Raw genomic sequence first — 26,208 nt, forward strand, 5'->3', positions numbered from 1 at the left:
TGAATCTACCTAAAACTAGTTGTTTTGAGAAGCATAAGACTTACTTTGTAGTGGTTAAAGAGATAATAAGTAATGTTTTTACGCATACTAGAAGAGCTCTAAACCTCTGAATTTACATTTAGAATGAAAGGACAATTTTCTCAATTTGATGGATTTTAGTGCACCTCATGAGCCTCATCCATTTCACTTTAATTATTAAAAAAGTGCTGATTCAAATAAAATAGCAAAGATATTTCAAGCATTGACCTTAATAACATGACTAAGCTTGCCCGTGGGATGTATCTGATTTGGTTTGAATGTGGATAGTGTTTGATGGGCATTGTTGTGACGCTATGCGGACACAGTCTGAAAAATCATGGAATGAATCATCATTTGACTTTCTTATTGATCAAGAGAGTCAATGACATCTAAGTCATTAGTGCTAGTGTGAGTGGCATGAATGGTCAAAAAATGCTAGATTTTTGGATAATTTTAGCCTATTTTAGATATGTTGGATATTATTTATTGTAGATATCCGAAAAGCTAAGAAAATTTCTAGATTAGGATGGCATGCAAAAAGCAAGTTACTTTTTCAGCCAGTTTTGGGGATTTTTCATAAAAAAGAAAGATGGGCAAAATCGGGCGCATCGTGATTGCAGTTGACAAGCTGAAAATTGCAATTTGAACTAAGAGAGGAAGAAGGAGTGATCGGGGAGATCCCTGAGCAAGTATCTTGTAGTTTTACCCCCCTTTCAAAGCCAACGGAGCCATCAGATTTGGGTTGCAAGCAACAGAGAGGAAACTATTATTTTGATGCATGTTTTTGGTCTACGGGGGAGCTTCAAGAGATCTAATGCCTAGAGATTGCTTCTGAGTAGTGCTAGACAAAAGATTTTAGGTTCTCTCAATACATATTGATTCAATTCATTGGGCTTTGTCTTTATCATGTTTACCTCTTGTCTATTCTTTTTCTTCTCTTCCATCTCCTATCTCTACTTCCTTCTACCTTTGATCCCTGGTGGATATGACCTTTTGACAAAAACCCCTCCGACATTGGTGAACCCGACATGAAAGGTCATAAGAAGAAAAGACAAGATGGGAGAACCTTAGAGCACAATTTCCATTGATGTTTTGCAAGAGTTGGTGAAGAATATGAATATGCTTATGCAGCTACCACAACATGTGATGCACGCTTCTGCTCAAACAGAAAGTGTTGTGATGAATGCTCTACAAGCACTTGAGCGTTAGATGAAGTTATTCAATGGCTGGAATGTATCTCCATATGTACATACCTATGCTTAATAGATGAAATTCTTTGAAGTGGCTCAACTTGCATGGAGCCGGTATTTTGTTTGGATCATTGTACATGAACTGAAAGTGCGAATTAGTGAATTATACATGCAGGATGGTGACTAGGTAGCTTTCAAGAAGACACTTAGGGAAGAATTTTACATTGAAGATACCAGTTTTATTACATGCAAGACTTTTTAGGAGTGGTTTTTACAACCCAATAAGGTGTCAAGATTGTGGGAGAGAAGGTAGGAGTCTCACTTGAAGCTTTCTTGCTTGCACAATGGGGGAATACACACAAGGATGGAGGCTGAAAACAGTTTTCCTCTTCTTAGTTGTGTAAGCCAAAAGAACTCAAGTACAAAGAAATAGAAGAACCCTATATATGGGTCTCAAACCAAACTCAACTAACTAAGGTGGCATACTAACTGAGCCACGAACTAGAGTAGATAAGGATAGCTATCATGTAGCTATTATTCATGGGCGGTGTACCAACCGCGTCTGCAACTAACAAGTCGGTGACATAAATACACAACGGTCACCCTGGCATATCAGGAGTGGAGCTCGATATCTCAACATAAGGGTCTTGTGGCTATATAATTGTTAAGAGAATTTGAAAGTCGATTTGAGCAGTTGGATCTTGTAGAACAACAAGCTCTTCCAAGTCAGAAAATTGAATTGTTTCTACAAGCAATAGATCATGAGCTTCAAGAGAAGCTTGATGATTTGCTAGAGGATCAGACTACAAAGGCACATTTGAAAACAAAGTGGAGACATGTCAAGGAAGCTGTTATTGCACTTGTTAAAAAGCTTAGTCTAAGAAGAGAAAGATTGCATGTCTCTAGCTTGCCCACTATTCTGGGCAAAATAGTGGATGTATCTAGTAAGCCACCCACTTCTATGGCTAAACCTATGGCTATACCTATTTTTCCCAATGTTAGGAAGACAGATATATTAGATAAATTGGTCAAAGGCATGCATGAGCTTTAGCTGAAGGTCAAAAAATTGAATGAGAAAGGACAAGAGGAAAGGGGACGAGAAGCAGCACCTAAACCAGAGAAAAGATGTATATGGTGTGATAGTTTGCAGCATGAAAGGAAGGATTGTGCTGGTTATCAAGAGGCCTTAGTACAACATCTCATATTTTGGAAAGATGGCAAGATCCATGCACAAGAAACGGGATTGCCTTTTGCTTTGAATTTTGGAAAGGGAGGTATGCAGAAGTTGTTGGAAGACTTGGCTGTCTGAAATGCTTATGCAACTGTAAATGCTTCTACTTTTGGTCTACAATTGGATAGAATGGATGGCCAGGTGATGGTCAATATGGACACATGCTTTGCATGCAGCTGAAAAGAGGAAAGTTACTGATACTGAAATATCTCATGCAAGGTAAGAAATTGGTGACATAACTGATTGGGAATCACTAGTAAATGAATATTCAGTGGATATATATTTAGAAAAAGGACAAAATACAAATGAACTTTTGGAAGAGAAATAGAAGAGAGATGAAGATAATGCATGCATATCTAAAGGAGTGAAAAGAAGAAGTGTGGATCCTCCTAAAGCTACAAATCAGTCACCTCCCAAGTATGTTATGGAAGAGGTTAGTCAAGAGCAAAAACAAGATAGCAAGAACGAGGGCAAACAACTGGGATATAAGTTGCAATTCAATATTGAGACAACCACGAATGCCTTGGAAGATCGTGTACTGGAAGATTCAGACATTGAACCTATAGATTTTCTTAATGCATCTCAAGAGGTTTGTGAAGATAATGTTTTACTTGATGCAAGGACTTCAACGAAGACTGGTGACTTGTTGGATGCACATGATTTGTAGGATGATAAAGTTATTGTTTATGAGATAGTTCATGAGCTTGAGGATATGTATTTACAAGATGTTAGATGTAATGCTTTATAGTTGTCGTATCCTTTGTCAAAGGCCTTGAAAGGCAACTCCAAGATGCTTCAAGGTATGGATTTCTTCACTATTTTTGGTGATGGTGAGAATGTGTTGGATGCAAGTGAGACTTGGGTTATGTTTGATGAGGTACACAATTGTCTGTATAAGCAGATTTCTATGCGGTGGACTTTGAAAGAGTAGCCATGTTGCTATGTATTTATTGATGGATTCATTGATAGCATGTATATGGAGATTCAATAGCCTGTAGTGTATGATGTGACCCAAGGCCTTATGACCCTAGAGGGGGTACTAAGTATGGCTCAAGAGTTTTACAAATGCCAAGTATTTTGATCTATGATCCAGGAGGATGCTTCCTTATATGCACGATAAGCGACAAGTTGAAGCTATGGGTGTTTGATCCGGGTGGTGCATTGGTGGCACATAATGGAGGATGTGCATATTCAGAGGGCGTGGATGTTGTGACACTATGCGGATACATTATGAAAAGCATGGAATGCATTGTCATTTGACTTTCTTATTGATCAAGAGAGTCAATGACATCTGAGTCATTAGTGCTAGTGTGAGTGGCCTGGATGGTCCAAAAATACTAGATTTTGGGACAATTTTAGCCTAGTTTAGATATGTTGGATATTATTTATTGTAAATATCTAAAAAAGCTAGGAAAACTTCTAGATTAGGATGGCATGTAAAAAGAAAGTTGCTTTTTTAGTCAATTTTGGGGATTTAAAAAAAAAATATGGGCAAAATCGCGCACGTCATAATCGCAGTTGACAAGTTGAAAACTGCATTTTGAACTAAGAGAGAAAGGAGTCATCGGGGAGATCCTTGACCAAGTGTCCTAGTAGGTATCCTATAGTTTCACCCCTCTTTCGAAGCCGACAGAGCCATCAGATTTGGGTTCCGAGTAGTAGAGAGGAAGCTGTTATTTTGATGCATGTTTTTTGTCCATGAGGGAGCTCTAGGAGATCTAATGCTTGGAGATTGCTTTTGAGTAGTGCCAGACAAAGGATTTCAGGTTCTGTCAATACATATTGATTCAACTCATTTGGCTTTGTCTTTATTGTGTTTACCTCTTGTCTATTCTTTTTCTTCTCTTCAATCTCCTATCTCTACTTCCTTTTATCTCTGATCCCGATGGATACGATCTTTCGACAAAAACCCCTTCGACAGTGTGTTTGAGTTCTAACCCTAGGTTGCACTTCCCTAGTGGCACAAATACCTATAGTCATCTAAAAATAATAAACATTTAGGATAACATCTACTTTTCTATCTAGAGAATGGTGAACTCATTTAGATTCAAACTAGTTTAATTGTTCTTGTTTACACTATAACCTTTGGATCTAGGTATTTAGAAACTACTTTATCTCTAGCTTGCTCATGCACCAATATTTGAATAGGATATTTTAAGGTAGTGGTCCTCCTAGATTGGAAGAGATTGAGATATACTCTATTTTGGAAGGTGTTTTGATTGTTTATGAATTGAGGTTATTTAATGCTAGGCTACGAAAATTTCAGAATATTTTGGCCAGTACTTTGACATTAAAGTACATGATTATGCAGTAGAGAAGATGTGTTAATGGCTCACAAACTAGATCACATTCTCAACCTTGTTATCATGTTGGTTAGATATACTTGGTGCCATGATTATGCAGTAGAGAAGGATTTGTTAATGGCTTGCAAACTAGATCACATACACAACCTTGTTATTGGGTTTGTTAGATGTACTTGGCGCCACCATTGTAAATGTAATTGGTAATATATTGGAAAATTACTGATATTTCTTTTACTTTTGATGATATTTATGTTGGTATTTATTTTTCTGTTAATGTGATTGACCTTTTGGCCATGACATGGATATACATAGATATATATGGACGATCTTAGTGCGTTGTGATTTGAGAATAGTTATGGTTGCTTTGGGCATTATGCTACACATGGTGCAACATTATGCTATAAGGAATTGTTGTTATTGTCCCTATCCTCCGTTTATTCTTGCACACCATATGGTCACTTCCCTCCATCTACAATTTTCATTATTCACTACTAGACATCATAGGAGTGCATGGGTGGATAGAGCCTTTAGCCATTTGTTGTATTAGTTTGGTATAATAGAATATTTTAGCCTCTTCAATTCTCACTCTTTACTTGTTTTTGTCATTATCTTCTAACATGCCATAATTTCTTTCACGTTGCACCAGTTTCAATGCATCTATAGAGCTTTAAAAAGTGTTGTTTTCTTTCCCATGAAACTGAGTATACTACAGATCATGAAATGTCATGCACAAATGAAAATTTCTAAAATGTGCATAAGGATAGCAAGGCATAAAAATGAGTTGAAATCTTTCCAATAGTAACATTGAATTATAATTGAGCTAATAATAAAATCCTAGGAAGGTTTGGTAAACTTCTCTTTAATGAGTATATGGGATTACATTTGAATAGTACGAAAGGAACTTTGAGATCAATATAGTAAGTGGTTGCGGATATTCCATATTCCAATTTAATGAACTCTTCCTTTATTATTGCTCATGAATGATAGCCTCAATTCTTACCAATCACTATTAGTAACCACAAAATACATGTTTTCTAAAGTGTCTAAAAGCATGCCGGGGGATGAATCATCTGTCACACAATTGTCCACCACAATATGAAGATTATCTTGAGCATCATTTGCAAGATACGTTGCAGGTTCATCACTATTATTTCGAACCTGGGATGTCAAACAGTCAGAGAAATTTATCAGAATTTAGTCCACATGTGACTATTTCAAATAGGCGTTAAAAGACGAAAGGTCTAGCCCTTCTATATATCATACATAGTTGATGTTGTAAGCTAAAGAGTGCATGCCATTTTTATGCATATAGTGCCTTAATATGTTTAGTGGCCTCTCTCCCTCTTTCTAGTATGTGAGTGAGAATAAGGGGGTTGAATGTGACAAGATGTTCAATTTGTAATGCAAAAAATTAGAAAGGGCATAACAATGACCAAAGACAAGAGAGCCTATAAGCAAGAAGTAAAAGTTATCTTATACCAAATTGATGTAATTAATGGCTAAGTTCCTCATGGATGCACTTTAATAGAAACCTTATTGATCATGTGCATTGGAATGAATATTTGAAAGCCCTCTCATCCATATTTCAAGCTAATGAATGACTCACAAAATGACCCTTGTTTTTGTTAAAAACTCACAATTTTCTAGTCAAAGTGCAATTGAAAACTTCATTATACTGTTAGCATATCCTCTGAATTTATCCCAATATTATGAAATAAAATACCCCTATTGGTGAAATTACCTAATGCACTTAAATTTTTAGAATTTAACCCCCAACCAAAAGGCTTAATGAAACCCTATAGTGTTATGAGCTTCAATGACATGGTGATTTGGATAGATGTTGGATGGAGAATGGTGATCATAATAGATGTGAGTGCTCAATCATTGTGATATGTTTTAGAGTGTGAATTTGATATCTTCCTTATATTATGTTTATATGTGGAGAAATAAGATGGATCACACCAACTCCACTGTAGTCAGTATACACCTATCTTATGTTGTGCTTGCATTCATTTTAGTGTTGATGCTAGCGAAAGAAGAATACCTTTATTTTAGAATAGTTGAATACAAACATAAAAAGGATAAGTCTCTTCTCCTTCTATAGCTTCGATGTCTCTCTCTCTCTCTCTCTCTCTCTCTCTCTCTCTTTCTAGCATAATGGTAGGGAGATAACTCTAAAGTCTTGCTCTTGGTGTGGGAGCTCATGTGTCAATGGGAGGGGAGCCAATTGTGGTGAATCGAGAGATTGTGTTTGATTTGTATTTTTCTTTAAGCTTATGTGTGATATTAGTAACCCTTTTCTTAGTATATTTGTATAGGTGCTAAGGGCAAATAGTCCAATATGGAAAGTCTAAGGGCAACCAGTGCAGGGCTAGTTTTGATAGAGAAGATACTATCTATAATTCTCGATAGAGGCAAGAATTTAACCTATATCATTCGACTATAAAACAACGAATTAGATAATAAGATTAACCTTGTTGTTAAAGTGTAAGGTCCCTATTCCAGTGTTAGTGGTATACCTAATGGGTCTTTTTGCATACTTGAGGGGAAGAAAGTAGCATTGCACTAAACATCCATGAAATGCCTAATAAAGGATATCTAGGAAAGCAAAATGTTGGATAATGTTCTTCGAGTCACATGCTTTACAGTTCTCGTTGTTGAATGTCTTTGCAGGTGTGTAATACCTCCTTATCCTTCCAATTATGCTTATGTAGTCTTTGTTTAGTCTTCCAAAGGCACAGCTCTTTGTTACCAGTTTTCTTAGAGAAAACAGAACCTTCCACGGTAGCTAATATTGAATTGACTAAAGTTTGTTGCTGCCCTGCTGTTGCTGCTCCCATGCTCTGAGAGAGAGAGAGAGAGAGAGAGAGAGAGAGGTGTGTGTGTGCCTGGCAACGGCAGCTTCCAGAGTTGGTCTCCAACACGCCGTGTGCCTCGATGGTGATGCTCTGAGAGAGAGAGAGAGAGAGAGAGAGAGAGAGAGAGGTGTGTGTGTGCCTGGCAACGGCAGCTTCCAGAGTTGGTCTCCAACACGCCGTGTGCCTCGATGGTGATGTAATCCGGTCCAAATATGTCGATGGCGTTTCTGCAGTCGCCCTCCTCTGGCCCCGACGTGCCTTCATCACACGTCAACTCCACGCCTCTGATCGTGGTCGTCTTGATGGTCATCAGCAGCACCACGCACACCGCGATGATTTGCATCCTTCTCGCGCGCCCAACATCATCAATATTGCATCTCTTGCCAGTTATACAGCGCCAGCTAACCGGACGCGCCAAGAAGGCCATTCTAGAACTAAAGCCCAGTGGTGGAATTCGACTTTGTGCGCCGTCGATCAGACAGAGATGTGCTAGGATTCGAAGTGTCGTCACAATATTATATGTAGTACGGATTGGGCCCGCGCGGCTATGATTATTGATTGGATTACCCATGCACTCCACAGCGCTCGGGCAGTGTTATTAATTGGTTCCCACTTACGGAAAAACTTGTGAAACCGGCCTTTCACAGTTCGCAATCTTTCACACACGTAGCGAAGAGAACGCATCCGCTGCACGCTATGGAGACACACATCTGACTTCTGAGGTTGCCGCTTGATATGTATTGGGATTAAGAGACAGGGATCTTACAATTATTTTATAGATCTTTTACATAACAACAATCAAATGTAAACCAAATATGCAAGCTTTGATCTACCATTTGACCAACATAAATCAAGTTTTTTGTAATATTTGATATATATCATATTTCACCCAAGTACTTAGTTTTACCATCTTGCATCTTCAAGGGAACATTTTCAACATAAGTAATGGGGTGAGCTATATCATCCCTTATCTCCATATGTGAGAGGTTATGTGGTTAGAGGCACCGGAGTCTATATACCATACATCATTCTTTGATGCACCATCATCAACAAGAATAATATTCATAAAGTGCTACATAACAAACAATCATTAACATCTATGTTCATTGGTTTTGCAAGTGGATGTATAATTGCCTTGGTGTTTTTTGTCATTTCTACTCTCAATATTATTTTTAAAATAGTTTTTTGAAATGTGTCATTTTTTATCACAATACTAGCACATCTTACTTTCAATGGAATTCTATTGCCCATTGGCATCTGCAACACCTGCCTTCTTTGACTCCTCCTTCCTTGGGACTTTTGTTCTTTATTTCGTTATGCATCATAACCTTGACCATGACCACCGTCTTGGCTTGTGCCACGACCTCTACCTTTGCTAATAGAGTAAAACACATTTTCATACTTGTTGTTTCTTTGAGAAAAGGAGGAATCCTAGCTAAGATTATTCTCCTCAAGTATCAAGATAGAAATCAAGTCTATAAAATCAAGTATATGATTCCTTATATTCATAGATGACCTAAAGCTCTTGTATTCATCTCCAAGTCTAGCTTAGCATGCATGTAAAAAATCACCATCATCAACTACTAGATTGATAAATCCAAAAGCTTCCACAATACTCTTGATCTTCAAGAAGGCATAATCATTAACATATAGGTTCTCTCTTGTCACTTGGTTTACCTTTGACATGAGCTATAACTTTCTAGCCTTTGTATTTACTTTGAACAACCTTACCAGATTCTTTTCTATAATAGCACAAATTTCAAACTCCTAAAAATAACCCCGCATGCTATGTCTGATACTGATAGTAGGTAGCCATGACTTTACTCTGTGTTAGCTCCTAATCTTTCTTAGCCTTTACCTATTCTACAATAATATTTTGTGTAGGAATTTGAGGTGCTATTGTTATATATTCTTTAATGCAATTCCAAATACCTTTGTCCTTTAGAAAATTTATCATCTAGAATTTTCATGCATGATAAAAGCTCTTATCAAGCTTCTTGCTAACAATCTAGTTGAAGTTGTTAGAAAATTTGACAAAACAAACAATTTATTAAAAAATTAGAATCTACAAATAAGGGTACCATAAGTAAAAACACAATATTTTCCACTAACTATATAGCAATAACCACAATCTACACTTTGTATGCAGATGCTTTTTGTGTTTGCAGCATAGCAAATACTGAAAGCCATACAAATTCAAAAGTTGTAACCTATGCATTTGTAAAGGGCCAACACAATTGAAATTGCACTATACCCAAAAATTGCTATCAAAACACTTGCACATCTAGGAGAGATGCTAAAATGACCTTAGATGTCAAGTTTTTCCTACTCACAAAGTTTCACTACAATCAAAAACTACAACCCCATTATCCTCGAAAGCCTCTAATTGCAGCTATAACCCAAGGCAAATCAAGCAAGATAAAAGAGCTTCTTATCTATTACTTGCTTGCTTGCTTTCCTGTGCCAATGCCTTCACCTCATCTTTCAATCACTACAAGATGCAAGCCATACATAGACGTTGAAAGCGACATATTTTTTCATTCAAAAAATTATCCATGTCTTCAATAAAATTGTCAATATACATGTCTCTACAAAATCGTTACAACGTGTGCCGCTAATAGTGACATTGATGGTGACACAAATAGTGACACATGTAGGTTTATTTGTGATATTAACTAATAGCAACAGTTATAGAGGAGAAAACGATTGGGTAGTAGGGCATGAAGACCTATCACCCTTTTAGGCCACATGTACTAAAAAATGTTCCACAAATCATTTATACATTGAGTATATAACTTTATTAAAAATACATGCATCGTGAGATGGTAAAAGAGAAATGTTCGTTCATTTAATTTTCAAATAAGTACAACATCGACAAATGACATTTGATAAAACTACATTGATCGATAGGATGTTGAATCCAAAAACAAACAAATGTATCAACAAATATCGCAAAATGCAAATCTATACAAAAGATGAGAAATATATCGAAGGAAGCCTACTTAGAAAGAACGTGTATGGACCTATATAATATAATGCATCACAAAAAACTAGACATTCAAAACATAAAAAATGCATAACTTATTGAACCACTATGTGCATGTAATCTATTGATAAGAGAAGTGAGACCATGGGTCTCTACATATTGAGTCTTCAAACATGTGGGACGACAAGTGCTATAAGGAAAACAAAGTAACATTCTTAGAAATAAGATTATCGGTACATGTACTACACCAAATAAGAAAGTGAGCATCATTAAAAGAGAACTTACAAAATCCTCCAAATAAGTTTTTGTTCATAACTCCCAAGATGATGCATGACCCCTATCTCTAGTTCTACCCTTGTCGTCTCATGTTGCTACAGCCCTCAACTTTGGGAGTCTACGATCTCCTCCTTAAGTCTTTGCCAATTCACTACATTGCAACACTCAAGCTTTGAAGTGGTATTGTTGATTGCCTTGTGCATATTGTCTATGCAATATATATGCATGTATATAGTCCATCATCCATTCAAGTGGACAATTGATTTTTAGCTACTATAGTTACCAAGAACTCCTCATGCAGCACGAATGCAATGACATAGTCCTTGGCTCCCTTCGGTATAATTTTCCAATGGTTTAGAAAATTATGGCTAAGTATCTATTGGCTCAACTCCATAGATGTGCCATCACTCTCCTTCTCTCAATATTCATGATCATGGCATTGATTTTCTCATCTACTGAGTATCCATGTATTGGTGGACTAGATCTAGGATGTGCCCTCTCCCATCTATGACTAGACTCCCGAGCATTACCAAGAGACCCCTATTCATTTAGCGTACAGAAGGATTGTATTTCTCGCAGTAGCACCCATAAGGGTACCACCCTACAAATACCTAAGCAAAACTTGGAGTCAGGGGAGTAGACATCTGTATAGATGTATCAAGTCCTAGAGGTGATAAATTGATAGATGAGATGGGAATATCACATCAGTGTCTCCATGGGACTCACCTGAGTCACCCTCTCTACAACCAATATAGAATCAAGAAGTAGAAACCAACCACAAGATTAGAATGTTTGTATCTCTAGAATAGTCCCTAGAATTATCCCTAGATCTTGGAGGAGAGAAATTCTATAGCTCTTTGACGCTCCCACAACAACCACTATCTCCAGTGATTGAGCAAGGTATCCCTAAGCCTCTTTTTGAAACTAGCCTAGAGCATCGACTGTGCTTGCTCGAGATCGACGTGTCAATGTGTGCTGAGATAGAATGTATTGAATGCCTAGATGATGATTGAGACTAATCCTAGTCAGCCATATCTCTAAAGCATGCCATCTCACCTAGAGACATTCATGTGAAGATCTCCTACAGCTCCTCATCTATCCTCCCTCAGCTCATCTTGCTCTTTGGATTATCTATAGTGACTTGCACAACCAAATTAAAGATGTTAGCATAATAAATATAAGGGTGAAGGAAAAATATGATAATACATATTTTCAAATAAGGATGTTAGTTTTAAAAAAATGATAAAATATCGATAAAAGCCAATAGTCAACAAATTTGATAAGTGAATATAAATATGACTAGTCCTAGGCTCCATGACAAGCTTTTGGTATATCTTGGGATACACTAGAAGATCTATGCACACAAAAAGAGGAGTCTACTTCTTTCTTGAAGTATTCTTGTACTATAGATTCTTTGCCTAGATTTTCCATCATTATATCATATGTATGATACAAGCCCTCCTCATCCTCTACCTTGTGCAATAGTGACTTCTCTACTATTTGCAAACTCTTCTCATGTACACGTCTCATGTACACTAGAAACATTACATTCATCATATACTCGAGTATTCCAAGGCATCAATGACACAACATCCCACAATGAAGTTGTTGTGGGTTTGGGTTGAAGATTATCTATTTAATAATATGTCATGCGAGCTTGTCTCAAAGATTGAAAAAGTACTTTTGGCTACTTTGTGTTGTGGATAAACTAACAAAAAAGGTCATGTACATGTTCATAATGATTCACCAAGACAAATGTGTCATGCAAACCATTCCATCCTTTCTCAAATTCTACCTCCAAGAATCCAAAGGGTCATTACCAAATGGTTATCCCTACTCCTTCCACTACTGCATTAAACCATTGTACATTGAGTATGATTATGGAGAAGCTATGGTAGTCTACTAAAACAACACATTGTAGGTTGCCAAAATACTCCATTTCATCCACACACTTGATTACTCATTCTCAGACTCAGACTCTCCTCTCTCTCTCTCTCAATCCTAAACCCTAAACCCGACGCCGCACGAGGATCCGTGGGTTTTGGACCCCACAGCCACAACGACAGGAGATCCGGAGGATTCTTGATCTACATTGACAGTAGACTGAGATCCGACGACACTCGACACATTGGACCTCAGACCTCCAGTTTGCTCTTTCTCCACCGCCGATGTACCACATCCTGCATCCAGGAGGGATCACCTACTATTAACGACTTCGACGACTGCTACTACATCCCAGGATAGTATATCTCCCTGCATCTGTTACATATACACATCGCACTACTTTATCACAGCCGACAGTTGTTCCCCTATCACAGCCGACATTTGTTCCCCTTTTGTAGCCATTATCTGGAGTACCAGAGCTACATACGCACATACACATACACGACACTTATCACACTCACATCACCGTATTTTCAGTTTCCAATTTTTAGCTTTTCATTCAGCACTTTTATTTTGGATAACTGGACCTCATCAGTTGTATCACAGTTTGTCTCATAGGCCAGTTTTGGTCTTTAGAAGACGTTAATATAAATTTCTTTCTTTCTTTCTTTCTCTCTCTCTCTCTCTCTATATATATATATATATATATTTCTCTCCCTCTCTCTCTTTGCTTCTCTTCCACTTTCTCTCCATCCTTCGCATTCTCCCTCTCTTCTTTCTTTATTTCTCTCCCTCTCTCTATATTTCTCTCTTCCCCTCTTTCCCTCTTTGTTTCTACTCTTTTTATCTCTTTGTTTTTGTTTCGTTTCCTCCCTCCTTTTATTTCTATTTTCTCTCTCTCTTCTATTTCTACCTCTTTGCCTCTATACCCCCATCCCTTTCTCTTGGCTTCTCTCCCTTTCTCTCATCTCTCTCTTTTCTTCTATTTGTTTGTCTCTCTCTCTCTCTTTACATATAACACTTACGGCACATCGTCCTCTCTTCTCCCTACCTGTTGACATTACACTTATGGTGGCAGGTGTAGAGAATTGTTTCATGTCATTTTCTTGTTCTAAGAGCAATAAATCATGCACTATAACAAGGAAATGGGCTAAGATGAGGCTAAACCTAATGCCTTAGGCCCACCATACATCCACAAAATACATTTTGACTATTCTAGTGTTGTTTGGCCTCTAGTTCCTCCCATGTTTAGTACCCGATTCTATGTCCAAAAAATTTTATGTGTCTATCTTGAAGTCTTGAACTGTCGGAAACTTGTATTTCTTCAATCCAACATCTAAAAAAATTATGAAAATTTTGCAACCATTACAAAGGTTGATCTTTTAAGGTAATTTGAATTCTCGTCTTCCATGGCCACAGATCCGCGTCTTCCTCTTCTGTCAATCTTTAAATTTTGCCTTAAATTTGCATCATTTGACACTTCTCCATCATTTTTCAAGTGTTTAAATCCTACTCTCATGACCCCACATGTAGTGTGTGCAATGTGGTGCGAATCATCTTCCAGCTGAATGTCCTGCCCCTAGAACACAAGCTTGTGCTAATTGCAGTAGGTTTGGACATGTTGCATTGTACTGTTAGTGGTTGCCAAGAAGACTACCATACCCACAACCCTACTATCCACGCAATAGATAGCCCAACTTTGGAAGGGGAGTTCCATTAGTTCTAGTAGTGCCTAATGAATCGAAGCCAGATGCCCTTACGATGGACATCAATCCCACGGGAGTCCCAAGGCCACCTAGACCTATAGTGACCCATCCATTGAGCGATGCTCTGATGCACTTTATAGAGGGGCTATTGGAGGAAAAAATGTATGTGAATCCTTATGACTCCTATTACAAGGAGGGTAATCCTATAATGATGATTCTCAACCAGTGCTAGTTATGGATTTAGGTAGAGAAAGAGATAAATCTGTAGAAGAGAGCCCGAACCAAGAACCACTAGGATGAAGAATGTTGGACTTGTGGACATCCCAAGCACATTTCATCTTTTTTCCTTGAATAGGAGCAAGACAATAGGAATAAGGCTAACTTGAGATGTCCAGAGTGTGGAGTTACACATTGGTATGCTGATAAACTTAGACGAAAACCCTCCATTAGCATGGCAATTGTGCCATCAATACCACTTGGACTCTTTAGCATCAAAACACTGGATGATGAAGACACACCAATCTCACTCAACATTATGACCCAAAACAAAATGAAGCAAGTGGGTATCTCATTACACTCTTAGATACATTTTGCAGCAACGAGTATGTTAAACGGATGGGTATGTTCATAGTATAGTTAGAGACTCCAAGGCACCAATGCAAGGAGGTTGATGATACAATTAGAAATGAGTGGAAATCCCATTGGCTAAAGAAGAATGAGGACTTTGAGGAAAAAATCAACAGCACCAATTGAGCCTTTTTGTCAAATTCCATGTTTTATGTTTGGGATGGTAACCATTGGCTCATAGCATGGATGAATGAGATATGTACATGTGAGTGTCCCTAGACTGTAGGACCTTAACATTTTGCAAGGTGTTTGTTTTTTACTTATGTTATCATTAAAATAATTGATTTTTTGAAAAAATTCGAGCAAGTTTGCGAGGCCAATAACCTCCAAGACCTTGATCAATGTGCACAAGCTTTTGGATCGTGCCTAGGGGAAAAGAGCCAAACCTCATATACCAACCTAAACAACTTTGAATGCAACAACTTTCACACATTGAAATACATTTTCATAATCAAGAGGTTTCCCAAATCAAGGTACCTAGAAAACCTAATTGTCAAATTGATGAACATCAATCAAAAGAACAAGGAAGAGGTTCAAGATAATGTTATCCATGTTAGAAGTAAAAATCTTGATGATTGAGCATTTGAAGGAGAAGGTAGTCTTTAGTGCATTTAATTTTGGAATCTAGAATGTGGAGCTTTATAGATTCTTTTCATCAAGTTCCATCTAATATGGCTTACCAGTGGGTTTGGCCAATTTTCTCCGTTTTTCAATCTTGTCTTTGGACATGAACATCTCAACATGAAGTTGTGCACTAATAAAAATAATCCAAGTCATGGTGAGATATGTTTTCCATAGCTCTTATTCAAGCCTTGTACATATAATAAGTGTAACATTTTACCATTGGGTTGCTGGGACATTCATCCTTTCAAAACTTTAAACCAAGCTATATCGCTGTGGACTATGATAATGCCTTCTTTTAGCCTATGTAGTCATTGTAGTTTTTTAGCATTGGTATAGTCTAGATGGAACCATGAACAAAATACTATTCAAGGATCATTAGACATTGCCCATTTTTCTTTAGCTACAAGACAAGCTACCATCTCTTTCCTCATTGATGATTCTAATACAACCACCTTGTGGGTGGGACTCACTTGAGTAGAAAAATCGACTATGTATGGCACTTCAAATTGCATAAGGAAGGTATCTGCGTCCTTGTCTACTGAGCTACCACACTTCCAAAATGGAATCCATGACTAAGAAGCCATCCAAGTGTTAACTAGGATATCGGAGGATGGAATAGATAAAACCACTACCAGTTTAGCTAACGTAAATAGTTGCCTTCAGAACTCTAGCAACTTGATAGGGACGATTAGTGTACCAAGGTGCACCTACTAAGGTCTAGGGACAAAGGGCTATTTTCGTTAGATTCTGGAGTGGATTGGTCTACTTTGCAATTGTCACCATCATTGGAAAAGAAAGTTCCATCGAGAGATAGAGTCTAATACCATTGCCCATGCTTAAGAAAATGTATCAATCTGAGTCACATCCACTAGTAGTGTGTGGCATTATGAGATTATTATATTTTAATTATCATTATACCTTTATGTAGCGAATAATAATGTCACTGTTATTTGTAGAAAAAACAAAAGGTTGTTTCAAAAAGTTTGAAAAATCAATTTCAATTGCAAAAGCACAAAATCGAAAGCTCACAAAAATAACACACTCGATAGCTTTCTAGAAATTTTAATCAACTCATGAATGATAGTTCTTCATCAAGCAATTATTTTTCTAATATTGAGGTTTGCTCACCCAATCAACTCTTCAAAGTCAACCATTAGTCAACCATTCAAATCTCTTCTAAAAGGTAGGCGACTTGAGGAAGCCTCGTTGTATGGCATTGATGTTATTTATTTAAGAAAAAGGAAAGAAGAAGGTTGAATCGGTAACGGTAGGGGGTGGAAAAGTTGAAGTTGGTTGCCACATGTCATTCGGTCCACGTTTTGGGTGTGGTTACTAGGTGGAAAGTGGTTACACTAGCTCTATAAGATAGCAAATCCTTATCATTCCCAGACCTGACTTAGGGGTATATTGGCATTTTGCACTTAACAATAAAGTATACCAACAAAAGTAATCACCACACTATGCTATTGAGATAGAAAATTTATACTAAAGAATGAATACTCATATATTTAATCAAATGTGTATAGCGAAAGATCGAGACATGGTGTTCGTCTCGAGAGTAATCTACTTAGACAAAATACATGACAATGGACTTTCCTACTTGAGTAACCCAAATCTAAAAAGGGATGTCCTATCAAGGGTCTTTGAAGAAGTAATATGCATGGATGACTTGATGAAGGAAAGAAGCTCAAAATCCATTCAATGAGCAAGTGTAGCTTCAAGTTATGGTGAAATGACCACTGTTCACAATGAATGATCTATCATTGATGGTCAAGGTAAAGGGAAGAGTATTGAGCAATCACAAGAAATAGTAGACCCAAAACTAGAACTTGTCAAGAAGGAGTAAGTAAAGAGGAAGATAGATGGATGTGAAGTTAAGAGGAGAGGGACAAGCTCTGGGGGGGGGGGTCACTCATGAATATATGTATATATAATGTGAGTTCAAAATAAGGGGTTTTTAAAACACCATTTTTATACATTTTTTCCATATAGAAGGGTGTCATATAAAGGAGGTACTTACAGATTCAATAGAAAAGGGTTGTGTTTTATTCAATAAAAATTCACAGATTAGGATATTTATAAATAGGCCATGAATGCACGTTATATAGAGAATATATACATAGTGAACCCCTCGAGGGGAAAAGCCCAAGATACCCGAGGGAGAGTCCATGTAAAGATGACTTGAGGAGTAGAAGGAGTAAATGTAGAAGACAAAGAAAGAGGAGAAGACCACAACACTTCTTCCTTGATCCTTATATAGCTTGAGATGCCCATGCTCTCATGGAGTCCTATCATAATCCTTGGCTAATTTGTCATCTTATGATATTCTACTACTACTATCAAAGTTGATGATTTCTTTTAGCCACCTTCCCATGAATGCTATTTTGGATGACTAGTCAAGCCGGTCCTGAGCACATGACAACCTTGCTCTAGAATATACTTAACCACTTAGGATCGCTAGTCATCTATAACATGAGTTATGAGGGCATCTCATTGCCCTCTTGATCAATTTTAACTATGTATTTGCATGGGATTATGATGAAATGAAAGGATTGGGTCCTCGATTCTATCAACAGTGGATTCCACTTAATTCAAATCATATTCTAGTTTGTATACAATGATATCACATGAATTTGCACATGGCCAAAATGGTTGGGATTGACTCATCAGAGTGAGATTATTACTTTTGTAGATTGAGAAAATGGATTTTTCCAATTATCATTATGCCAAAGAAAAACAAGCAACTACATATCTATGTGGCTTGAGTGCTACCATTATCCTGGACCCATTTTTTGTTTGATACCTTGATAGTATCTTATATAAGGTAGGTAGCCATGAAATGTATTCTTTTCTAGATGGTTTCAACGAATACAATTAGGTCTTTGTTACTCTTGAATATCAACCTAACACTCCCTTCATTATGGGATGAAGAGTATTTTTTTTAATTGTGATGTGGCCATTCTTGAACAATTCTTTGGCTCCTAGGAGTCCCTGCTAGTGTGAGGCGGTTAGAGAAGCATGCCTAAATAAAAAGGGAAATTAAGTTTTGAATATCTCAAAAACTAAACATTACAGAGGTGTGTAAAAAGGGGCTCTAACCCTTCAATAAGAAAAGAAAAGGAAAAATAGGGAAGTTCCTACAAGCAGTTTCGGGATATGCATGAGGGTATGCATCGTAGACGCACAAGGACGCGTCCCCACACTTAAGACCTTTACGCGAAGGGTGAAGCAAGGAACAGGGACCTAGGTCCCCACATTAGACCAACCGTTGGCATCCCCACACTTAAAACATGACCATCACTAATAAACAGAAGGTGTAGGGTTATGAAAACTTGGTCCATGTTGCCACTAAGAAGTGATGTCAATTATCAATGACGCATCCTATGTCGTTGTCAGCTAGAGGAGGTACCAAGGTGTATTTGCAACACACATCCAATGGAGAATGAAAGATTCAAGTGTGCATGAACTATAAAAATATCAATGTAGCTACAAAGAGAGAAAACTACCTAGATAGACAGTGAGTATGTGAGTATATGTGTGTGAAAACATTGACAATTAGTTTCAATGTGGAAAAAGAGTGGTATTTAAATACTCCATGACTACTTTTGATTTTGAAATGATTGCATCATTCTCAAATATTGTTGCAAACTCCCTCTATCTCTCTCACTCCCAAACTTCCAAGTTCATCTATTTGTAGTTGTGAGTGGTTACTGACATCCTGATCCCTTGTCCATTTTTCCATTAAAATAGTGGCATAACACCTAAGTTAGCAATAATGTATACAAGTCATGGAGAAGAAGGGGAGGAGATACAAAGAGAGGATATAGAAATGATTACAAATATCACCTATAGTGCAAAAGGGACATAGTTTATAAATTGTATTTCTACCTATTATCAGATTGTTATGACAACTATCATGGTATTCTTTCGAATGATAGCAATTTAATTCTACTATTCTCATCTCAAGTCATTGATTTGGCTATCATTTGATGCATGATCCAACCCTTTGATACACCCACCACTACTATGATAGCCGTTACAGCGCCCATTTTATCCACTAGAGAAAGAGTCTCCTCATGAGATCAATAGCATGAGTTTGTGCATACCATTTGGCAATGAATCATGCCTTATAGTCCTCAATAGATCCATTAGACTTGTGCTTCTTGTAAATCCATTTGTGGCTAATAGCTTTCTTGCCTTCAGTTAAAGGCATCAACTTCCTATCCATAAGTGTAGCCATTTCTTCATCCATAGCATGACCCAATACTCATTATATCCATTGTATCCTCAAAACAAATGGTTTTCACATCTTGCATAACCTTAGCCATATATGCATAGTGATGTGCTACATAGCTATCATATGCCAATCGATGCATTGGCTTTCTTACTTAACTTGCATGGACCTAGATCACTACAAGGTGCTTTAGTATCCTCTTATGCCATCCACACACTAGATATTTTAATAAATTGAATCCCAAACTCCTCATCCAAGGTCCGCTCATTACCATTTGAATCAACATCAACATGCAAGAAACTTGATGATGAGTCTGTCATAATACATAGGTCCCTAACATTCTCTTTTTATTTTCTTAATATATGTGAATAAAATGTACTTGGTGGAGTAACCTATGACCTCAATCTACCACTTCAAGGTTTTTTCAATAGAAGCATGACTAAGAGACTCTTGTGGTCCACTCAATGCCACTGATTACTGACCTATTTTTTGCACAACCACACTCTCATGCTCATCAATTTCAACTATATATTTACACATTACCATACTAGCTACTCATTTCATAAAAAATAACATCCTTGTTGACTCTGAGCTCACACGTAATAGGGTTATAGTATTGATATCCCTTCTGCTCAAGAGAATATCCAATAAATACACACTTTTCTACTTTGGGATTTAATTGATTGCACAACTCATCAAGAATATACACATAAGAAATACATCCAAATTCTTTCAGTTGGGGTAAATGTGGCTTTCTACCTGTAAACTTCTCTTCATGTATCATATCATATACAATAGCAGTGGATGTCCTATTAATAATATATACAATGGTAGCAATTTCTTCGGCCAAATAGTAATGAGGCATGTTTCTAATCCATAATCCATCTCTACAATATGATTGTTTTTCCACTTAGTACCTCTATTTTGCTACAGATTATATCTATTTGTATACCACCTCTAAATTTTATTTTTTTGTAAAATATAAGAAAACTCATTAAAGAGATATTCTCCCTCTCCATCTAATGTTAGATATTTAATATACAACTATGTCTCCTTTTCAACCAAAGCCTTAAAGCTTTTAAAGTGAACGAACACCTCACTTTTCTCACGTATAAAGAAAACCCATAGTTTGTGAGTATGATCATCATCAAACAACGATGAAAACATAACACCCTAAACCACTTAAAGTTGCAGCCTTTGTAGGTCTCCAAACATCTAAATGTATCAATTCAAGTGGGGTCTAGCATACATACTTTTTATGTGAAAATACATGCCTTGCTTGCTTTTCAAATTGATATGCTTTACATACTTTATGCATCCCATCAACTCTAAACTACGGGAAGCCATCCATAATGTTTTTTGACTGCATGTCTTTTAGCTACTATACATTCACATGACCAATTCTCTTATGCAAAATTTCAATATGTGCCAAAAATACCTAAACCTTGTGCAAACATGGCAACATCAATTTTAGGTAGACTCACATCAAAAGTAAAATATCTGCTTACAACTTCTCTTTTTATAATCTACCTATAATTATTTTTGAGATCTTTTACATAACAAACATCAAATGTAAGCCAAATTTGCAAGCCTTGCTCTACCATCTAACCAACATAAACCAAGTTTTTTGTAATATTTGATATATATCGAATATCATCCAAGTACTTAGTTTTACCATCTTGCAACTTCAAGGGAACATTTTCAACATAAGTAATGGGGTGAGCTAAATCCTCCCATATCTCCATCTGTGAGAAGTCATGTGGTTAGATGTCCCAAAGTCTATATACCATACATCATTATTTGATGCACCATCATCATCAATAATAATATTCACAAAGTGCTACATAATAAACAATCATTCACATCTATGATCATTAGTTTTGCAAGTGGACGTATAATTTCCTTAGTGCTTTTTTCCATTTCTAATCTTAACATTATTTTTGAAATAGTTTTTATAAATGTGTCCTTTTTTATCACAATACTAGCACTTCTTACTTTTAGTGGAATTCTATTGCCCATTAGCATCCGCAACACCTACCATCTTTGACTCCTCCTTCCTTGGGACTATTCTTCTCTCTTTCATTGTGCATCATAACCTTGACCATGACTACCATCTTGGCCTATGCCACAACCTCTACCTTTGCTAATAGAGTAAAACATCTTTTCATACTTGTTATTGCTTTGAGAAAAGGAGGAATCCAAGCTAAAATTCTTCTCCACAAGTATCAAGATAGAAATCAAGTCTATAAAATCAAGCATATTATCTTCTCTTTCCATTGCATCTAAACTCATCATCTATGTAGTTTTGTTTTGTTTGGATGTACTCTCTCTCTATTTTTCATCTTCTCTTTCTATCCTCTCCTCATGGCTCCTCCCTATCTTCATATTGATGATAAACTTCACAACCCTGTGATTACTAAACATGGAGTGCTATCACAAAAGTATGGTTTGTGTGAAACTGATTAAGATACACTATTTCTGGAGGCATTGAATAGCCACAACATCCCATTCATCTTCTAGATGATTAGAACCCTGTCAAACATGAGGAAGCTATGCTTATATAGAATTATGAAAATCCACATTGTTGTGATTCTACACATCCACCTCATAAAAAATCTTGGAATATGGCCGCATGATGATTTCTTAGTGGTAAATTTAGAATCACTATACATATGTTTTGGGTTGTTTAGCATGATAGATTATATTGCTAATTCATGTTTTTTTAAAGCCATCGGTTTGAAAAAAACAAAGACTTGAGCTGACCATCTCATAATGTTCTAGCAAGGAGTGGAGATGATGAACATGAAAGGCTCAAATTCCATATGTTATCAAGGGAGGTAATATAGTAGGTCAACAAAAGAGTGTTTTTAGACAGTCAAGTTTCAAAATAACTTGCTACTATCTAGGTAAAAATTAGTGGTAAATTTTAGTTCAAATGCTATTTTTAAGATATTGTTTAGTTACTAGGCTAATTTTAATGGCTTGAAAACTCAAAAAATAGCCCATAAATAGAAAAAAAACATATTTTAGCTTGAAATTCACCCAAAAATAGCTTTTAAATAGGATTTTCTCTTTACATTCACTCGGTTTTCTAAATTCTTCACCATTCTTCAACCAAAAGTTGCCCATCTATCTACAAACTAAAATTCATGTGTTTTCTTATTTTTTTACCCTAACTTGGCAGTATGTCATGTGTATAGAGCATGGACTATAAGATTTATATTATTGTAAGCATAATCTTGGCTAAATGCAATGTGATTAAAGGCTATAAGAGATCTTCTATGTCCTAGGGCACCTTAGTATAAAGAACATGTTTACATGAATTTGCTAGACCTCATGTGTTAAGGGGAGGAATGGATATTTTGGGCCACATGAAGCTCCTTCATCTCAACCAAAGAAGTAGAGTTGAATACATCAGAAGGGAACAAGAACAAGGTTATGGGCTTTTATCAAACCAATGAACTCAAAGCTCTTATACAAAATGAAGTGGGCTATTTCAATAGGGCAAGCTTTCGTTCAACAATTTGAAACTTTTGGCAATGGCTCTAATGTTTTCTATGAGCCAACCCTTTGCTATCACTGAAGAATTTTAGTGTTGGTATTTTGAATGCAATGGAAGCATACAAACGTTGCAAAATAGGGTGGACCACCACAATTGGGAATGCAAGATTTTGTGAGCAATGGAATCTTCGTCAAAATGGCATTGTGTAATTCTTGCATGTGCTTCTATTTAGACTTTCTGCATCTCATGATCACATACACAATGTCTTAGTAACACAGCGTTACGTAAGTGATACAATTGTGCAATGATCAACTGATATGGCTATGATTTGATCACGAGCTATTGAAATATGGCTTTTTCTATTAGTCTATATGGTATTCATTTTTCTAGTACCTCAACAATGTCATTTGCCAAGTAGGGAGTGATGCCTATCTTAATTAGGTCTTCATCTTTCAAAATCCCAAACATATGAGCATCTAGCAAGTCATCCACAATGCCTTCTTCAGCATTTTGCATGTGGGTATACCAACACATGAGATCATTTTTCATGAGATTTATGTAAGTGCAACAAGTAAATAGGCAAAATAAGGAGACAAAACTTAAACAAATGCAACACATATTGGCATTCCTAGGGTACACATAGGGTACACTGGACTAAGGGTTAATGGTGATGTAGAATGAGTGCTTTGAGTAGACCTCACTCCATCTGAGCTCCTAACCAAGCCACTACTAGATAATTCAATCAAAGAGTGGAATAATGTTGCACTAGCTATCTCAATCGTGGCTGCCTTAAGGATTGTGCCCAATGCCAAAAGCTACACCAAAATCCTAATAGTTGCAAAAAAAGTTGAGAAATACGTAGAAAGGGATGACCTATACATTTTCATGAAACAATTGGAGCAAGTTTACAAGGCCAATAACCTCCAAGACCTTGGTGAACGTGTACAAGCGTTTGGATCGTGCATAAGGGAAAAGAGCCAAACCTCATGCACCAACCTAGACAATGTTGAATGCAACAACTTTGACACATTGAAATACCTTTTCATAAAGAGGTTTCCAAAATCAAGGTACATAACCTGATTGTTAAACTGATGAACATCAATCAAAAGAACAAGGAAGAGATTTGGGATATGTCATCCATGTTAGGAGCCAAAATCTTGATGAGACTGGGCATCTAAAGGAGAGGGTAGTCTCTAACATGTTTAATTTTGGAATATATAATGCCAAGATTCATAAAGCCCTTTCACTGGGTTCCATCTAATATGGCTTACCAGTGGGTTTGACTAATTTTTACTCTTTTTCAGTCTTGTCTTTGACCATGAACATGTCAACGTGAAGTGTGCATAAACAAAAATAATCCTAGTCATGGCAAGATAGGCTTTCCATAACTAAGGATTTACAAATTTTCCCTATTCATGCCTTGTACATATAAGGAGTGTAACATTTTATCATTGGGTTGGGCAACCGGAGACATTCGTCCTTTCAAGACTAGATGTATAGCTCTGACTATGAAAAATACCTTCTTTTAGCCTATATAGTCATTGTAGTTTTTTAACATTGGTGCAGTCTAGATGAAACAATGAACAAAATACTATTTCGGCATCATTAGACATTGCCCATTCTTTTTTAGCTACAAGACAAGCTACCATCTCTTTCCACATTGATGATTCTAATACATCCACCTTATGGGCAGGACTCACTTGGGTAGAAAAATTGACTATGTATGGCATTTCAAATTGCATAAGGAAGGTATCCACGTCCTTGTTTAGTGAGCTAGCACACTTTCAAAATGGAATCCATATCTAAGAAGCCATCCAAGTGTTAACTAGGATACCACATGATGGAATAGTCAAAATAACTACTAGTTGAACGAACGCAAATAGTTGCCTTGTGAACTCTAGCAACCTAATAGGGGTGATTAGTGTACCAAGGTGCACCTACTAAGGTCTAGGGGACAAAGTTCAATTTCTTAGATTCTCGAATAGACTTTTCTAGTTTGAAATTGTCACCATCATTGGAAAAGAAAGTTCCCACAAGAGATAGAGTCTAACACCATTTCTCCTACTTAGAACATAGATTAGACATCCTTCGATGGATCTTAGCAGCACATGCATATGTAGATTGATGTATGTGGGAAAGTCCAAGTTGGTTGGCTTGTGTAATTGCGTCCAGATTTTGGGTATGGTTACTAGGTGCAAAGTGGTTACACTAGCTCTGACAAAATACATGACAATGGACTTTCCTACTTGAGTAACCCAAGTCAAAAAAGGGATGTGCTAGCAATAGTCTTTGAAGAATTAATATGCATGGATGACTTGGTGAACGAAAGAAGCTCAAAATACAATTCAACGAGAAAGTGTAGCTTCTACCTATGGTGAAATGACCACTATTCACAATTAATGATCTATCATAGATGGTCAAGGTAAAGGGAAGAGTATTGAACAATCGCAAGAAATAGTAGACCCAAAACTAGAACTTGTTAAGAAGGAGGAAGTAAAGAGGAAGATAGATGGATGTGAAGTTAAAAGGAGAGGGAAAAGCCCAAGATACATGAGGGATATTCCATCTAAAGATGACTTGAGGAGTAGAAGGAGTAAATGTAGAAGATAGAGAAAGAGAAGGAGACCAAAACACTTCTTCCTTGATCCTTATATAGCTTGAGATTCCCGTGTTGTCATGGAGTCCTTCTATCGTGTTGCATCTAAGTTGCTAGGTCTGGGTACTAAAATACCCACTTGCTTGGTTTGTGCTTGGGTCATGATGTTGAGG

The sequence above is a fragment of the Lygodium microphyllum genome, chromosome 2, assembly GCF_053477565.2.
Source record: "Lygodium microphyllum isolate KBCC chromosome 2, Lygodium_microphyllum_v1.1.10, whole genome shotgun sequence".
Taxonomy (NCBI): domain Eukaryota; kingdom Viridiplantae; phylum Streptophyta; class Polypodiopsida; order Schizaeales; family Lygodiaceae; genus Lygodium; species Lygodium microphyllum.